General features: G+C 41.2%; 1 long non-coding RNA gene across 1 annotated transcript in view; it reads right to left on the bottom strand.

The window, feature by feature from the left end:
* Nucleotides 1–5,316: 5,316 nt before the first annotated feature.
* LOC148163723 (uncharacterized) overlaps nucleotides 5,317–19,438 on the bottom strand; it is a 46,941-nt gene continuing 32,819 nt past the window's right edge. Inside the window, exon 3 of the long non-coding RNA XR_015768767.1 lies at nucleotides 5,317–5,583. This is a non-coding gene — a long non-coding RNA (uncharacterized LOC148163723). The remainder of the gene's footprint in view (nucleotides 5,584–19,438) is intronic.

Here is a 19,438-nt window from a genome sequence, read left to right as displayed (position 1 = left end):
TCGTGGATCACTACATCAAACACTAAGGATGTATTGTATGGTGACTAACATAACAATAAAATAAAATTTAAATAAATAAATAAATAAATAAATAAAATCTTTAAAAAAGAAACTTTCCTTGATCTCCCCAGGAAGAACTCAGTCACCTTCCATCTCGTTCCCACAGCTCACTCCGTGAACGTCAAGTTAGTCCTAATTTTATTAATACTTGTTAACAAACCCATGTCCTCTACTAACCCGAAAATTTACCTGTGTTCCAGTCCCCGCCTAGCGTCTTCTACAGTAGGATATACTTAGGAAATACTCAATACATGTGGAATAAATAAATAAATGAAGTCCAGAAGTGTACCACAGCGACAAAGGAGCAACAGAACTATCTACAGTGATCTGGTGGAGAAGCGGAACAACCAAACTAGAATACAGTGACATTGCTAAGAAAAGGAGCTAGGAAATTAAGCTGAATGGGTTTGAAACTCATCTCTGCCACTTACTCACTGTAGGATTTATTTATTTTTTTTAGCTATAAGATTTTTGACAAGATACTTAATGTATCTACATCTCAGTTTCCTTATCTGTAAAATAAGGTTAAAAATAATACTTGTGCAGTTACTGTGATGATGAAATGTGGTCATTTCTATAAATTGCATACAATGCTGGACAAATGATGAGCACTTATGTTTATTATTACTTCTATCACTGGATGGGCAAAGCTATCATTCTCTCAGTGTCCACCATTTGACTAATAAGTGGGGCAAAAACACAGGGGAAAATACCTACCTCCAAAGAGGAACTTGTTCAATAAGCATTTATTTATTCAGTGAATTCCAAAACATAAAATATCAGATTCTGAATTGAAGCAAGTTTCCTCTCGCTTACTTGGAATTAGCAAATCATAGACCACAGGGAAAAATTAGAGCAATGACAATAGATGATTAAAGAACAAGAGGTGAAGCCTACGATTCAGGGATATTTGTGGAGATTTTTTTACAGTGCTTCGTTACTTTGAAAGGATTTCAATAGTGGTAATCAATCCAATTGTTTGGAACCTAGTAAATACATGAAGGCTCTTAAAATAGCTCTATATTCTGAAGTCAGCTTTAATGTCATTGGAGGAAGATGGTCTAATAAAGCTTAGGACAGTTCTTACTTCCAGCAATTGGAAATAATGCCATGCATTTTGAAGACAAGTTTCCTAGTTCAGCTTTATCCTGTACCTATTGAATTACACTGAGAGTAATTTATTGAGGTCAATCCTCATTTAACTCCTAATTTTAATGATGTGAAGAAGTGCTGAATATTCACTCACATTGTATACACCCAGTTGTACAAAGAAATGCAGCTTCCTTATTTTATTATAACTTTTCAGATTTCCTCCTAAGTCCCCACATTTCGGGGGAATTGGAGAACATAGGGGGTGGCCAGTGGGCACATATTTTGTTTAATCTGTAGACGTTAGTCCCATCCCACTATTCGCACTGTCTCTCCAGAGAACGCACCTTCTGCTTCGATGACTTCAGGTAAGTGCTCAGGCATTCCGAAGTTGGCTTCCTCCTCTGTTTCTCTCTAGGAAAGCTTCTGGGTACAGGAAAGGGGGTTGAGTTGTCTGCATCCTTACAGAAGCTTAGGGGAAATGCAGGGGGGCTGCTCTTTGGATTGGTGACTGCTGAGGTGTGGCAGGTTCTGTCTGACCTTTGAAGATGAAAACTTAGTTCCCAGCACCGGAGTGTTTGTGGTGCCGATCATTTGCCTCCCATTCTTCACAGCCTTTAGCCTCGCCTCTCTGTCCCTAAACCCCTGCTGGTCTACAAAATCTTTCTGCACTCCTGAGACGCTTCACAGAGTGTCCCCTTTTAGATCACATATGTGCGTAGGAGGAACCAGTTGCTCATTCTTGAGCCACATTGTGCTGCTACCTCATGCTGCTACCTTCCTCATGCCATCTTGGATATGCGACAAGCCAAAGGCTGGAACTCTTGGGGGGAACCAACAGCCTCTTCCACACTACCAGGAAAGTAAGGCATTAGTGCAAATGTCCTTCAGCTTCCACACACCTATCTGGATGTTTCTAAAACCTTACTTACTGAACTTTCAACCTCACATGGGAGATGGAGCTGAGAATTTCATATTTGATGTCCTCAAACTCCTGTCATCCTTCCCTTGGACCGGAGGGTCAGGCTTTAGCCTTTCTATTTCCTCTATATCATATCCTCTTGTCTTCTTCATCAGCCATCCTCGTTGCTTAGCTGCCTTAAGGGGAAGGGCTATGCACTATGCACTATGGAAGAAAATCTGATTTAAATTTTCATGGCTTAGTCTTGACAGTTAAAGAAATTTAGAAAACTCTTTCTTTCCAAGCAAAATTAATCATCATTGCTTTTTTGAAAATCCTATTTTGATGTCAGAGGCTAAATACTAACCCTTCCTATATTTATTAACCTTTGGTGTTTATTTTTGTTTTGTTTTTCTTTTTCTTTAATTACTATTTTTTTAGTTGTGTGTGTGTGTTTAAGTAAGCTCTACACCCAACATGGGGCTTGAACTCACAACGCCGAGATCAAGAGCTGCATGCGCTATGGACTTACCCAGTCAGGTGCCCCCTAATTACTAACCCTTCCCAGCCCTTTATAACATTCCTAAATCCTCTCAAGGCAAATGGGTGTTTCCAGAAGAAAAAAGAATGCATGAGAAAAATCTCAATATATTTCAAAACTAACCCCCATTATGACTGGTTATCATTACTCCAAATTCAGGCAATTTTAATAGACAACAGTAATTTGCATATTAACTGAAAGCCTTCCAACTGCTTTTGAAAGGTTGAAACAAAGACAAAATTGGTTAGTAGAAAGCAGAATCAATTCTTTAGGAGTTTCAAAACTAAAGAAATGCTTGCTGAATATAGGAATACTTGTCAAGAGTGCCCCTAGAATTCCATAATTCCAATCAGCTAACTAGAGAGCTGATGTTGGATGACCCACTGTTACCTTAAATTGTTTTTTTCAAAACTAGGCTCATAATTTTTCTTTAAAAAAAAAAATCTGGCTTTCTTTATCTTTTAATCTTGTTAATGATACTACATTTCTCCCAGCATTACAATCATCTTCATAACAAATTTCACTCAAAGCACATTTGCTACATGAATGGCCGGTGCTGGGTTAGCCATCTGTAGCATGTCTAGGGCACAAATTCTGCCATCAGGGAAATTTCTATATAGTGCCCCCCGCTCTAATCAATCACTGAGTCACATAAATTTGTCCTTTGAAAATGTGTCTCATGTTTTCCTCTCGTTCCTTTTTGCTGCTGTTACCACATCCTCATATTTGAATCATAGCCATGATAGTTTGATGCCCCACTCCCACCATGCCACCAGCCCCCTGCTAGCCAGAACACAACACTGTCCTCGGTTATTTCTAATCCCAATGCTATTGGTGCCCAAGAAATACTTATCAGATTTAATTCACGTTTCCAGGCCCTACATAGATGTCTCTGATCAGCCTAAGAACTGTATCCAAAGATAAGGAGGGAGGACCATTGCGAATGTTGATGTTATTTCACTCATGTGGAACGACCATCGGGGGTTGTCCGCTACTCCCACTGGGTCATCATTGCCATGACCGCCTCAGGCCACTGGGCTGGGTGGATCATTCTTTGGATCATTCTGGTATTTTTTTAAACTCCTTTTCTTTGTCTTTCTATGGATGCCTTATGCACGTAATAATTTCTTAATGCCCTTCAGTGTTTTGTGCTAGTCACATTTTTAATCCTACTAATATGTTGCCTTTGCTACTAATTTCATCCTTATATGTCTTGAAATATTGAAAAGCAATATTAAGAAACAGTGATGCTGTATTACTTTAAAGACTGAAATGTAATGTGATTAATGGTCATCTTCCTGATTAGGGGGTGGGAGGAAGAAACATGGTATCCAGTATCCAGGCTCCAGAACCAATTCCAGTTCAGAAAAAACTCTCACTTCAATCTTCTCTGGTGTGAGTTCATAGGTTGTGAAGGACACAGAAAGGCAATTATATCTCTTCAGAGAAAGAGTTGGGGTTTGCTCAGATGGCCCAACTGATTGTAAATACGTTTGTTATATGTTTATTGGATGGAGGGACCGTCTTTCATACCTCCTGGCTCCCTGAGTTGGTGGAGGTAGAAAGCAGGGAAATTTTTAAAGAGAGGCCTGCTCTTTTCTTTTATAAAGAGAAATGTGGCAAAAGAGGAGATACAAGCAGGAATCGCTGGAGCAGAACAAGCCATAGTCCCTAGGGTCAGGGGTCCTCTGCGTGCCCCACCGGGTAGTGTCAGTCTTGTGGAGAGCTGTTTTTCATCCTCTCTGGCGCTCTGATGTTTTCCCTAATCTTTTCTGAGAAGGTTTTTAATATGGAAGTAAAATAAACATCACACAGAAAAAAATAGAAGTACAGATGAGAAAAATAATCAGCAAAATTGATCACTTTTACCAACTCACTGTAAACACTTCCGAGGTGGTTTTTCCCCTCTCATGTATATGATATATGCCTCAATAATATTCTAGCCCCCAGGGGTGCCTGGGTGGCTCAGTTGGTTGAGCGCTTGACTCTTGGTTTTGGCTCCGGTCATGCTCTCATGGTCCCGCATCCTCAGCGGGAAGTCTGCGTCCCCTCTCCCTCTCCCGCTGTTCCTACCCCAGCCCACGCCCCACCCCCACTCATACTCTCTAAAAATAAATAAATAAATCTTTTAAAAAATATATTCTAGCCCCCAACAAATGTTACTAGATAACTTAATTAATGGACTAAGTAAAGGCTAGAATCATACAAGTTTGTGCTCTGATTTCTTTTCCAATTTAACTAATATAAGCATTTTACTTTTTGATATTGGTAGATAGTCGTTGCCTTTATTTTTAATGGTTTTGAAAAGTTCCATTGAATGGATATGCCACAATTTACTTAATAAACACCTGTACAGTTGGGGAACATCTATATTTTTCACAATTTTCCTATTATAGATAACACTGTGATGATAAGCTTATTCCACATTTTGTGGGCTGCTTTTTGGATAGATTCTCTAGATCCAGGAAAGGCAAACTTTCCCTGCAAAGGGCCAGACAGCAAACATTTTTGACTCTGCGGGTCACATGGTCTTGTTTCAGCTACTCAGCCTTGCTGGTGTAGTACAAAAGCAGTTATAAACAATACGTAAATGAATGAGCATGTCTATGTTCAAATAAAACTTGATATGTGTGCAATCAAACTTGCATTTATTTCACTTTTAATGGGTCATGAAATGTTAGTTTTTTTTATTGTGTTCCAATCATGTAAAAAATGTAAAAACCATTCTTAGCTCACAAGCTGTACAAAAATAGGCAGCAGCCTAGACATGGCCAGCCAGCCTAGGGTTGGCTCTAGAGTCCAGGGATTATTGGGTCAAAGGATACACCATCAGGGGCGCCCGAGTGGCTCAGTCGGTTAAGCGTCCACCTTCGGCTCAGGTCATGATCCCAAAGTCCTGGGATTGAGCCCCAGGTCAGGCTCTCTGCTCCATGGGGAGGCTGCTTCTCTCTCTCTCCCTCTGCCCCTGCTGTTCCCACTGCTTGTGCTCTCTCTGTCAAGTAAATAAATAAATAAAATATTAAAAAAAAAAGGATGCCCCATCAGCCAGGCCTCTGCAGGTCATTTGGATGGTTACCTTCAACCTTATTTCGTGGTTGTTAAATTTCTGAGTTCAGCCATTTAAATAGTCAGTGTTTTCCTCCTGCATTATGCAATTATTGAGTGACTACGCAGAAGAACTGCATTCTGCAGTTTATTACCTCCGGACAGTAACCATTTTCTTAAGATTGATTTAGGATGACAAGAGCATACAAAAGGTCATCTGCTTCAGCCACCTGAAGCAAGAAAAGCTCTAAGTTAGAAGGGGTTGAGAAGGGGCACTCCAGGATTTCATCATCTCCCCTTAATCTGCCCATTCAAACCCATTTCATTCTAATTCTTCAGTTGAGCCTGAGAACACCTGGCCAGCCGCCACTTTCAAACACAAAGACAATTATTAAATTAATCCCTCTGCATTTCTTTCTCTATCCTGGGTTGATAATGAGGAACAAGAACTATTTCCTTTTGTGGATTGTGAAACCGAAGAATAAAAGTGCCTTTTCTCTGATTGGATGGTAACTCAGAAAAAAAGGAAAACCATGTTCCCTGCCTTTAGGGCTAACTGTCATGATCATAAATTAATATTTATTAAGCATCTTCTGGTTGCATTCCACTGTGTGAGGCACAATGGCAATTAGTCCCATTCATTACTGTACATTTACAAAATTTTTTTTCAATTTATTAAATTGTATCCTGGATGATTAGATTGCTTCAGGCCATAAGTACAAAATTGAAAATATTCAATTAGGATACATACAACAAAGCAGCCGCAGTTAAAACATGGTGCATTAAAATATCAGCTTTACAGTTCCTGCTCTCAGAATCTAGAAGGGGCAGATTTACAAGATGTTCTGAAGGCCAGAGGACTTGCAAGAAGGGCAGTGAACTCTTTGCAAAGAGGAAACCCTTTCTCCAGCTCTCCATAGATGGAAATCGGGGCCCAAGATTTGTGGCAGTTTATCTCATCTGCCAGAGCTTTTCTAAATTAGTTCTTAATTTTAAGATATGGAGAGGGTACATCGTACATCTACTGTTTCTATTCCAACTAAAAGTTAAGAATCTTTCAAATAAAATTACTCATTCAAGAACTTTTCTTTATATTTTCTCCCATGCTCTAAATATTTTTAGGGGATTTTTATATAAACCAGGCAATAAACTAAACACAAAGAAAATGGTCATTTCTCTTTATGAGAATGTGAAAGGAGTTAAGGCCGAAGTTACTCATGGCTTAGGGTGACTAATGAGTAGAGTGGTATTCCACAGAAATCAGCCCAGGGAGGAGAGTTACAAGGGGGTTTGCTTGTCTTTTTTTTTTTTTTTCTTAAAGATTTTATTTATTTATTTGTCAGAGAGAGAGAGAGAGCATAAGCAGGGGGAGCTGCAGGCAGAGGGAGAAGCTGGGTCCCTGCTGAGCAAGGAGCCCAATGCAGGACTCAATCCCAGGACTTTGAGATCATGACCTGAGCCAAAAGCAGATGCCTAACGACTGAGCCACCCAGGCATCCCCCCTCCTTTTTTTTTTTAAGATTTTATTTATTTATTTGTCAGAGAGAGAGAGTACAAGCAGGGAAAGCAACCTTACAAATGAGAGAAGAAATCAAATGTGGGATTAGTAAGCATGTGACTGATCTAAATCATGTGGGACTGTTAATAAATACTGCAGAGAAAAGAGCTCAATTCAAAATAGTTTTGGCTATTAAAAAATCTTATTAAAAATCTATGTTTTATAATAGTCAAAAGTTATGAAATTCAATAGGGACATTTAATAGGATGAAATTTAAATAGGGACAAATAACTCTGAAAAACAGTATGGAGGTTCCTCAAAAAGTACAGCTACTCTACAACCCAGCAATTGCACTACTGGGTATTTACCCCAAAGATACAAATGTAGTGATCCGAAGGGGCACCTGCACCCCAATGTTTATAGCAACAATGTCCACAATAGCTATGTTATCATAGTTACCAACTATGGAAAGAGCCCAGATGTCCACTGACAGGTGAATAGATAAAGAAGATGTGATATATATATTTATACACACACACACACACACACACACACACACACCAGAGTATTACGCAGCCATGAAAAAAAAAATGAAATCTTGCCATTTGCAACGACATGGATGAAACTAGAGGGTATTATACTAAATAAAATAAGTCAATCAGAGAAAGACAATTATCATATGATCTCACTGATATGTGGAATTTAAGAAACAAAACAGAGGGTCATAGGGGAAGGGAGGGAAAAATAAAACAAGATGAAAACAGAGAGGGAGACAAATCATAAGAGACTCTTAAACATAGGAAACAAACTGAGGGCTGCTGGAGTGGGGGATGGGGTAACTGGGGTATGGACATTAAGGAGGGCACGTGATGTAATGAGCCCTGGGTATTATAAAGACTGATGAATCACTGACCTCTACCTCTGAAACCAATAATACATTATATGGTAATTCATTAAATTTAAATTTAAAAAATGTTTAAAAAAATTAAATAGGGACAAATACAAAAGGATATACCTAGAGGGAAAAGAAAAGTCAACAAAGAATACAAATGCAACATTGCAAAGGACTGGTTAGGCATCAATACAGTAGAAGGGAACCTGGGCTAACATTTTTTTCTCTTTTTTTTAAAATTGATTTTTATTTATTTTTTTATTAACGCATAATGTATTATTTGTTTCAGGGGTATAGGTCTGTGATACATCAGTCTTACGCAATTCACAGCGCTCACCATGGCACATACCCTCCCCAGTGTCCATCACCCAGCCACCCCAATCCCTCCCACCCTCTCCACTCCAGCAACCCTCAGTTTGTTTCCTGAGATTAAGAATCTCTTATGGTTTGTCTCCCTCTCTGGTTTCATCTTGTTTCATTTTTTCCTCTCTTCCCCTATGATCCACTGCCTTGTTTCTCAAATTCCACATATCAGGGCGCCTGGGTGGCTCAGTTGGTTAAGCGACTGCCTTCGGCTCAGGTCATGATCCCGGAGTCCTGGGATCGAGTCCCACATCGGGCTCCCTGCTCGGCAGGGAGTCTGCTCCTCCCTCTGACCCTCTTCCCTCTCGTGCTCTCTATCTCTCATTCTCTCTCTCTCAAATAAATAAAATCTTTAAAAAAAAAAAATTCCACATATCAGTAAGATCATATGATAACATTTGACAATTAACTGGATTAAATCAATAATGGAGCATCACTGGAAGAAAGCCAATATAAATTTAGGATATTTTTATGTTTGCTATCCTGTCATAGGTTCAGGTGTGTAAAAAATCATTCTGTGTTAAGCCCAAAAAGCATGATTCTGAAACAATGCCTTAGTACATCTTGAAGATGCTTTAAAACTAAGACTCCAGCACTCATCTCTGCAAATATGATAGTAAGTTCTTGAGAAGGATCTCAAGAATCTGTGTTTTAAACAAGCTTGTGCCATGATTCATATGCAGGTTGGTCTCTGGACCACACTTTGAGGAACACCACTCAAGGGAGTGATTGATTCTTTTCAGGAACTATGTCTTCAGTTCAGGTACCTACTCTTGGTAGGTGGCGCCGCCATGACTTTCAATGGAGTGACCTGCTCACTGGGCTTTGTACAGACCTGAGAATTAAGAGTAGCTCCATTCATGTGCAGGCCACCCACTCCTGTTTTTTATTTCTTCAAATCCTTTACGAAAACAGCTGCTCAAATGATATATGCTATGATTTGAATATTTCTCTGTCCTCTAAGCTTCTTGAAAACAGAGACTAGTTTTGTTCACCTGGTGGTCTTAGTGCTTAGCACAGTAGAGTTTAATTATATTTTTTGTTGGATGTTAGGCACAATGATTTATCAATGTTATAAGATATGATATATAGCATATCTGTATTTAAAGAAATATAAATCTCTGAGTGACAGAGATTCCCACTTACAGTCGAGCACTGTCACAATGAATAGAAAAACTTTTTTCTCGCTTATTCTTGTGCTTGGTATTCACCCAAATCTACCTACTCTGAGTACTTTCAAGCCATTTCAGATGACCTTAACACTTGGTTACAATCTGCCATAGAGAGGGTATTAATTGCCTTCTTAAGGACAACACTGTGTGTCACTCTCCTCCCCACACTTAACCTTCAGTCCATTCAGGTCTACACTTGCCCTCTACTAAGACTTCATTCAATTTTTCCATGCTATGGCCCTATTTACATTCTAAGTTCCAAAGATCCGAGGCCTCAGGATTTCTTGTTCTCTTGGTTAGCAGTCTCTCTCTGTCTCTCTGTCTCTGTCTCTCTCTCTCACACACACACACACACACACAAACACACTGAAGCAGACAGTATTTGATTCTGCCTAATCTTCTTCTTCTAATCCCCTTTGTGCACTGTAGTTAAACATCCTCCTACTCTCTTAACTTCATTTGGATGTTTTTTTTTTTTTTTTCCAGATAACATTAACTCATCTTCCCAAGCTTTCAGATCATTTTTATAGTATCTTCATGGGATTTCTCCTTCTGCCATGAACATTTTACCATTTGAACCAAGCAAAACTCTTTCAAACCAACTTACACAGTGGTTGCCTCATAAGGCAATCCTTGTTCACCACTTTAAGCTTGAGCTGTAGTGAACTGTTGCATTCAGTAGAGTCTGTGCTGCCTTTTGAAATCTACTTGTTAAAGTAAAATGTTTTCAGAAAAAAAAAAAAGTTCCCTTGGAAAGACTAATGATATTGGGGCTGTTTCATCTCTAGACCAGAATGCTAAGGATTAGCTTTACTTTCTTCAGCTCCATGGAGGGCTTTTGGGAAAAAGGTGTCTGGTTACCAGTTACCCCTGTCTAGAGAGAATAAATAAGAAACTCAGGGCTTAAGTTAAAGCAAGAGAGTCACAAGTTTTACAGCAGAAGGAATTCAGCTCCAATAGTCCACTGGGGATGAGAAGAGCAAGCATGCTGGAAACTCTGGATTTTCTACTTGCTTAAAAGCAGGACCTGGCTGAGAGGCTCTCTTGAAGCCCTATTGAACTGGATGAATCATAAAAAGAAAGCACAACTATAGGCATGAATATGACCGTGATTTTTCTCAAGTTAAAAAAAAAGGAGCCTTTGATGTCTGCATACAAGATAATCAAATGAGATAGCAACAGGTGCTCAAAGAACAAATGAGGTGATGAACGAAAGGACTGGCCAGTGGTCTGTCACACGGAAGGATGATAAAGGTTTGTGTAAACTAATATGCACCAAAACCATGCACTTGTCCACTCACTCATTCAACAGTCTGTACTGCGTACCTACCACATGCCAAATGTTATTCTAGTACTTGCAAAAGAACAAAACAGAAATCCCCTCCCTGTGTAGCTCACATGCTATTAGTGGAACACTCACAATAAATGACAAATAGAATAAATAAGTAAATCCTAAAGTAAGTTAAGAAGTGATAAGTGATGAGAAAGAAAGATTGCAGATGAAGGGAGATCAGGCATGCAGGGGTGAGTGCTAAGGTGCAGAATTAGAGTGGTCAGGGCAGGACTCACTGGGAACAAAGATTTAAGCAAAGACTTTCAGGAGAGAGGGACTGAGCCTGGAAGCAGGCTGAAGAAGGGAAGGGCAGGCGCAGAGAGACCTTCATAAGGCTCTTGCAGTAAGATGAGCCATAATGAGAGGGGCTCTGCCCTCTGACCGGGGTGGTGGCACTAAAGGTAGTGGGAGGGAACCAGGTGATAGCAGGTTATAAATCAGGAAGGAAAACAGTTCAAACGCTGCCACAGACCAGTTGTGCCTATAAAGGAAAACCTCACACATTCCCTTTTTCATCAAGGAAACAAAATGAGCCACTGTGTTTATAGCGTTGATGCGGAATGTTGTTGTTTGCAGAATTTCTCAAAATGATTGACAGCATCGGATGTAATGATGAGTTTGCTCTGGCAACTATTGTAAAACAGCAGAGTAATTTCTCTTATGACCTAATACACTGATGTTATTTATGCGTTTCGGTAGCAGTGATTACTTGAGTCTACAAACAAAGTAAACTGACTTAAAAAATAAAGTGGAAGCTCATTTGAACGTTAAAAGACCATTTGGGGACCAAAGGTAAATGAGGAATGTAAAACAAGTGTCCGTTTATACACAAAATAATTTTTCTGTTTTCTTTAGCTTGATCAAATATGACTGTCCATGACCGAGATGTATACTGTGCTGTTGGGTTCTCTCTTTCAAAATGGAATTCCACCTTTCTCTGCCACCTGGATCATCACCACCGTGCCCGCTCCATCCCGGGATGAGGGGGGACCTAGTTTCAGCTTCCCACCCCTTCTGCACGTCTCAAAACCTGTAGTGAGCTTTCCTGGTAGTGCTGCAGGGAAGGGGTCCACTCAGATCTGCAGGATCACCTACACATATTCATCAGGGGACAGATATCAGGCCAATCCCCTCCAACACCCAGACCCTTTCAGAGGGATTGTCTTCTCTAGCAAGCAATCCTGAGCAAAGGCAGTCCACTCAATGAATGGTAACTGTGTTCCAGGCACTGTGCTGGGTACTGAGCATACCACTCAGGGAGCATCTGTGGCCGCTGGCAGGTTAGAAAACGTGTTTCTCTCATTCAGCCGTCTGTCTCTTTGTAAATTCTGCCTCCATCTGGGATTCTGTCCTCTGGACAGGAATACTCAAACACTGTCTCTATTCCTGTGTCCGCATATCAGCCCCTTCTGTGTTTATAGACATGCTCCTCACGAATGGGGACAGAATGGACCCTGCTTCTTGAAACTTGAACCACCCCGGAACAGCTCCTATAATCATCCAGAAAGACAGAACCAAATGTGGCTCAGCTGGGCATTCGCCCCCACACTGCTCTACCTGCTCCAGGGGATCCCAGCCTGAACGCACACATCCAACTTGACCCCAGGACACCATGCCCCCCTATGCCCAATCTTCCTTTGGTGGCCAGTCTCTAGCCTGGTCATGTTGCCTGGACTTCTGTGCGGTCTATGCCCATTTCCTCATTTTAACTGCCCATTGTTTAAGGTATTAGCAACACTCCTGCCTGACTGAGTCAGTTAATTCTATGGACAGAGAGTTAGCTTTGGGACCTCTCTGCTGCCCTATAAGACCCCTGCTCCAAGCCAGGGCATGTCCCATCAGCAGCAGACCTCTCAGCCCCACTGTCCTCTGTCAGTCTGTATGTCACACCCCCTGGACGGGTTCTGCACTCTCGCTAGCACCACCTCCTTCCCCATCCAGTATGACCAGGCCCAGGGCAGGGAGAGCAGTGCAGCCCTCAGCTGTGCCATTCCTGACCCCAGAGCTGGTCGCGTGGTTGCTGTGCCCATGAGGGGTCTTAATTAAAGGCAATAGAACAAAGGAGGGTGTGGCCCAACCTAGTTCCTAACAGGCTCCTGTAGTTGAAATGGAAGATACCCAGCTATCTTCCCCCGTGCCTCTGAGCTTGGGCACACTATGGCCTACACCGTCCAGAGGTGGGCATGGGGTAGAGTCAATGTCATGTCCACGGCAAGAGAATAATCTCACAACACTTGGCTTTAAAGAGGCCATTGTGTGGCAGCAGGCGAATCAGAGTTGGAGACATAAAAAACTATGTTGCAATGGTCAGCTTTGGGAGCAGTCCTGCTGCTGGGACTCCTCACCTTTGTTTGTTTAGCTACCCTCTGTCCAGCCTCCCTTAGCCAGGATCCTATCTGCCTGTCCTGGTTATAAAGAGAACTGCCAGTGCCTTTCAGACTCAAGGAGCAGTTAGAGGGACTCCCAGCAGAGCGTGTGACGCAGGTGGTAAGAAGCCTCTGTCACTCAGAGCCTGAAGGTGCTCTAAGCCGTTGCACCTTCTTTATCCTGACCAGCTGGTCCGAGGCTGTCCGCCGTGGCCAGGAAGGTTATGTGTCTGTTTACAGAACCTGGGCACAGTGGGCTCACACTGGGCCATGTCCTGGGGAACAGGAGACCCACAGCAGGAGGGAAAAAGACGTGCAAATATAGGAGAATTAAAAAAGAAAGGAAGGAAGGAAGGCCAAAAAAGGAGAGGAAGAGAAAGAGAAGGAAAGAAAAGAAAGAAGGAAGGGAGGGAGGAAGGGAATACAGCAAGGTGGGGAAGATTCCAGACACCTTCTCCCACATCAAGCTACTAATTAATATCCTACTTGTGTCTTTTGTTATATTAAAACAAACATGTTTTCTACCTTCTAAAACAAAAGCTATTCTCCATTTCGAGTTGCTCTGGATTTGACATTTTGAGCAAAGAAAAAAGATAAACTACCCCTTTCTGATGACCTTATCACAGATCAGAAGGTAGATAATGAGATTCGTGTGCTTTTTCTTGTAAAAATACTTTGAATTCTGAATAAAATGTGTTAAAAGCAGAAATAAGCACATTGCCTGTCTGTACTCAGGAAATAGCTGATTTCTTCACGAGGAGCCTCGATAGTAGTCAAGGCATTGATTTTTGTCCTGTGATTTGGGGTTGCCATGCTGCCACTGAACCATTTAGTCTTATCAATAATTGGGGGAATATTTATTTTATCCAAGTGGAATGAAGCAGGGGTATAGAATATAGCCACGAAATGTCTACAGACATTCAACAGTGACCTTCAAAGTCACCTTGACCATGATTTCTACTATCTTCTATTTACCTTACCAGAGAAATCGGGGGGTGAGAGGTTCCATTCTCCAGATTTCCTTAAAGGAAAAGCAAAATTAGTCATCTGAACAGCTCAAGTGGGTCAGCATGGCATTGATAATTGTGAATATACCCAATGTGAATTTTTGTGGCCAAAATAAGCTGATCCTATTCTGAACCGGCCAAAATTAATTCACTCCACTTGACTCAGACATGTTTAAGTGTGAAACAAGGACTCCAGGGCCGGGGCTGAGGCTGGACTTCGCAACAGTCAGCTTACTTCCATGAATGACATTGAGCTGGTCATCAAAGAACTGTTTTCCAGAGGATCATTGTATCCTGGACAGCCACAAACAAAAGGACTCTCAGTGAAATCCGCAATCATTTTGTGAAGTCAGCATCCACCTTTGTTAATGATTAGCCAACACAAGGTTAAGGCTCTCTATGAAGCCACACCTGGAAAACACTAGCACCACCCAAACCTGCACAAGCATGACTGGGCTGAATGGCATTCATCTGGAAAGTAGGGTTGTTTTATTAAAAGCCAGAGAGTTTTTAAAAAGAGCTACCTGGAGAGCACAAAGAGCCCTGCTCAAAAATCTTTCCCCCATTACCTGATACCCCAAGTTCACCATTAGAAGTACATTTCTTGACATGAAAATGGCACAGTGGTAATTGCTCTAGATTTAGAGTCAGGCACCACAAGCAAGTCCTCAAACTCGATGGGCCGCGGGTTCCTTGTATGCAAAGTGGTGATAATAAAACCTCCTCTACCAGCTTCGGAGGGTTGTTTTTCATACCCATCTATGTCTCTCTCTATCCCGTATCGTAACCGTACTTCCTGCCAACCACCGCTAGAGCATTTTTCTGAGCTACTCTGTATTTATACCTTTTTAAAATTATTGTTTTCTGTGAAACATCTGTTGTAGCCAGCAGTATGCCAATTGTCTTGAATCTCTTTCTTGTCACAGTTTGGAGTTTCTTCAAATCACATGCCTCAATGTCTCTGAGCATTTCATGGGACAGCTGAGGGAAGAGTCTCTGTTGGCCTTTCGGAGCCACTCGGTTGCTTTGTTTTTCACTCAGCCTTTAAGAGAGACCTCTTTGGCCCAAGGAAAAACAGGTGGTGTGAGCCTAATCATCACCCTGTCATCCTCGCTTTCTCATTTCCTTTTTTTGGCTTTCTAGTCATGTTTTATTTGCATTTCTAGCCCACCATTCGAAGGAGATGCCATTTCTGCTCTCTCACACCCAGTCTCGGCACTTCCTTTCCCAAGGCAGCTGCTTGAATGGAAATACTGTGGGCTTTCTAGTGCTGCCCAGAGCGGTTCTAATCCTGGCTCTGGTATTTACCAACTAAGTGATTAACGGTGACTTCTCTGCATTTCTAACTCCTCATCTGTGTAAATGGAAATCATGCCTATCTATTTCAAGGGGCCCTTGGGTGATAAGAGATGATATATATGCAGCTGAGTCTTCAACTTGATCAGTAAACACTAATTTCCTTACTCCTTTGTAAATGCTTTCTTCTTTTTATTCCTTGCTGTGTCTTACTTTCCTTCTAAGATTCTTTAACATCAAAGTTCTTTGTACCTTTCCTTCCCAATCTTTTCCCGATTTTCCTCCCTTCCTCAACCCTTTGGGCACTGTTGCTCAATAGTTTAAACACATGACCTTGTGTCTCTGAGAGCCCCAAATGCATACCTCAACTCTCCTTCCTCCCAGCCCCATCACCTCGAAGCCACCAACTTACCCTGTTACATGGGGCCAACCACTGGGCTCATCTCAAAGGTTGTGACTCCACGTGATGGCAGATATAAAAAGCTTGCCATAGTGGGCTTCATGGGTGGTACATAGTCACCGATGTTAGCTTTATTCTTTGTCCCCCTGGTTCATTATTAAATCTTGCTCTTTCCTTTGCATTCATCATGAATGATTGGCCTTCATGTTCTTCTAACCTCAAATTTCCTCTTTCAGATTAACTCTTCCTCCTTCTGCCAAATTACTCTCTCGCCTACACACATATTACAAAACCATTCAAGGGGCATCAGCCTATTATTGTGCCAGAGGACACTTTCTTAAATGGATTTTTATTCCTCTTGAGGTCTTAAAGTTGTATGCTCTAGCCATGTAAAGATAAAGCCTGGATCGTTTTTATTGTTGAAGGCTTAGCTCTCATTTTTTTCTCTGCCCACAACATAACACCATCCCCTCTATTTCAGATACCTGGCTCTATCCCTTTCATCTATGGTCCCCTCTTTCATGTTCACAATTACTTCTTCTTTAATTTTCACCCCTTTATCTAATGATTCATCTTTCCTTCATCAATCCAGACCAGTAATTCTAACTTGTGGTTCACTCTCTAATATATGATCTACCCAATATAAGAAGAAACAGACATTACCCAGTGGCCTTGCTTAATACGATGAATATACTAATCATTAGTTTAAAAATCAGCCAACTGCCAAGTTCTTCTAATTCAATGGTCTTAGAACATGGTTTTGTTTTGTTTTTTTTCTCTCTCTCTCTCCTCTAAAAAGGAGATACTTAGTGAAGAATAGAGAGAGATTCTCCAGTAGTTTGACAGAGACCCAGATATCACTCCCAATAAAATTCCCCAACCATCCTGGGTTCCACAGATTGTTTTCTCTGTTGTTATACTGTCATGCCCCATTTCCTCACTACACATCCAACAGCACAGTGCTCCAGCCTCTGGGCCCAAACCCATTTCTTCCTAACACAGTTCTGGCCCAAGACCAGCAATAAATCTGTTACCACACCGAATCCTACTCTGCTGTAGACATACATCTTGCCCCTTAATCTGCTTGCTGATAATATGCAAACAAAGAGCACTCTACAAGACTCATCTCTATAGCTTCCAATAATTTAACTCATAGTAGGTACCACGTTCTGAGCTAAAATTACATACCCTATCTCCGTTAATCCTCACAGGCATCATTTTTAATTTCTATTTTATAGATGGAAAACCCAGAGAGGTTAAGTAGCTACCTCAAGGTCATTTAAGTAGTCATTTAACTTGTGTCAGGACCTGAAGCCAGGTCTATCAGATTTCAAAGCCTGACCTCTTTTTGTTCAGTGCCTCCTTCGGAGGAATTGCAAAGAAAGAAAGGGAGATTATGCAGAATTTCTGGCTTCTAGAACCCCACAGAACTTCACCAAGGCCCTGCTTTCTAGGATTTCAGATATCTAATTTGATATTTTCCTGAAAATGAGAATCCTTCTTTCATCCATAGGTATCATTCAGTGCTAGGCCCTGTATAAATACTCACTATGCGATGGTAAGAAAGACAGGCAGTCTGTCCTCTAAAAGCCCACAGCAGAGAGAAGGAATTGATTTTCCAGATCAACAGAGGGTGAGCTGCAGGAAATCTTCATGAACCCTTCCATCTTCTGACATATCAGGGGTCTAAATGAAAAATGAAATGTATGGGAATGGGCCTCTCTAAATCACCTTCTTGAGCAACTTCTCAGGTTTAAGACAGGTGAACTCAAGATAAGGTCTTGCCATAGATGATACATCTGCTCTAAATACAACCACTAAAAAAGCAAACGTTGTAAGTCTTCCCCAGGACTACTCTAAGTTCTTCCACTAAAGGTAATCATTGCAGAGGGAGCCTCTTCATTAAGGAGAACAAGTATGTCCCAAGGCAGTGGACTCCCAAGCATCAGGCTGCTTCAGAAATCCCCAAGCTCATCGTTCTATGTCTGGGCTCATTCTTCACTATGAGTATAAACTACCAGTTCTCACAACTTAGACTTCACTGTGGAAGCTAAATTGAGCCACCATATTACTGACAATCGAGGCCACCTGGCCATCAGCGACTTGGCACTCAGGAAGGACCAGTGTTCAGTATGTTGCAGGAGTCAAGGAATTCTACCACCTACATGAAAGACTGTGTTTTTACAATCATGCCAATTACACGCCTCTGATCATTTTTTTCTGAAAATAAATCAAGGCTCAGAATGGTGTCACTATCAGTTCTTGTGTTTATTTACTTATACACACATTCATTCAAAAAATGCCAGGCAGTATTCTAGGTGATGGAACACAGCAATGTGCAAGGCATTCAAGTTCATGGCTCTCCAGTGGGGGAAGCAGAAAATAAATACACAAACAAATAAATGCACAAAGTACTTTTAGGCAGTTGAGCACTTTGACCATTTCAATAATAATATCAACAATGATAATATTATCAGCAGTAAACTTATGTAGTGTTTAATATGATCCAGGTATGTCCAAAATAGTTTACATATATTAACTCATTTGATTTTTACAACCCTATGAGGGAAGTATTGCAGTTATTCCCATTTAACAAATGATAAAACTGAGGCATAAAAAGGCTAAGTAATTTGCCTGAACTTATTTGTGGAAATAAGGTAATGTGACAGAGTGGTGATGTGGGGAGTGGGGGCAACTTTAGATTAAAAAAAAAAAGGGTGGGGGCAAGTTTAGATTAAAAAAAAAAGGGAAAACTCTCCTAGAATATTGTATTAGTCAGAATTCTCCAAAGAAACAGAACCAATAAGGAAGATGATAGAAGATAGATAGATGATAGATAGAAGATAGTAAAGAGAGATTATGATAGGTATTGGCTCATGCAATTATGAAGGCTGAGAAATCTCATGATCTGCCATCTTCGAGCCAGAGACCCTGAAAAGCCAGTGGCATAGTTCAACGACCTGAGAGCCAGAGAGCTAGTCCAAATCTGAAGGCCTGAGAACCAGGAGCCAAACACAGAAGAATAACTGATGTCCCAGCTCCAGCAGTCAGGCAAAGATGGAATTTCTCTGACTTTTTGTCCCATTCCGGTCCTGAAAGGACTGGATGATGCCCACATACATTGGGGAGGGCATCTGCTTCATTCAGTCAACCAGTTCAAATGGAAATGTATTTTGGAAACACCCTAATAGACACACCCAGAAATAATGTCTAACTAGATATCTGGGCATCCCAAGGCCCAGTCAAGGTGACACATAAAATTAACTATCCCAAGTACACTTCTTGTCAACCTGGCAGCATATACATCTCCATAAATCATACTTAATTTGCAAATAAAGAATATATGGGTCAGCTGGGTGGCTCAATTGGTTAAGCATCTGCCTTCAGCTCAGGTCACGATCTCAGGGTCCTGGGATCCAGCCCCATATTGGGCTCCCTGCTCAGTGGGGAGTCTGCTTTTCTCTTTCCTCTGCTC

The sequence above is a fragment of the Eumetopias jubatus genome, unplaced genomic scaffold (assembly GCF_037043125.1).
Source record: "Eumetopias jubatus isolate StellerSeaLion01/CBP00866 unplaced genomic scaffold, mEumJub1_p1.0 scaffold_8, whole genome shotgun sequence".
NCBI lineage: Eukaryota > Metazoa > Chordata > Mammalia > Carnivora > Otariidae > Eumetopias > Eumetopias jubatus.
Note: the sequence above shows the minus strand (reverse complement) of the source record. Positions and strands in the feature narration are given on the sequence as shown.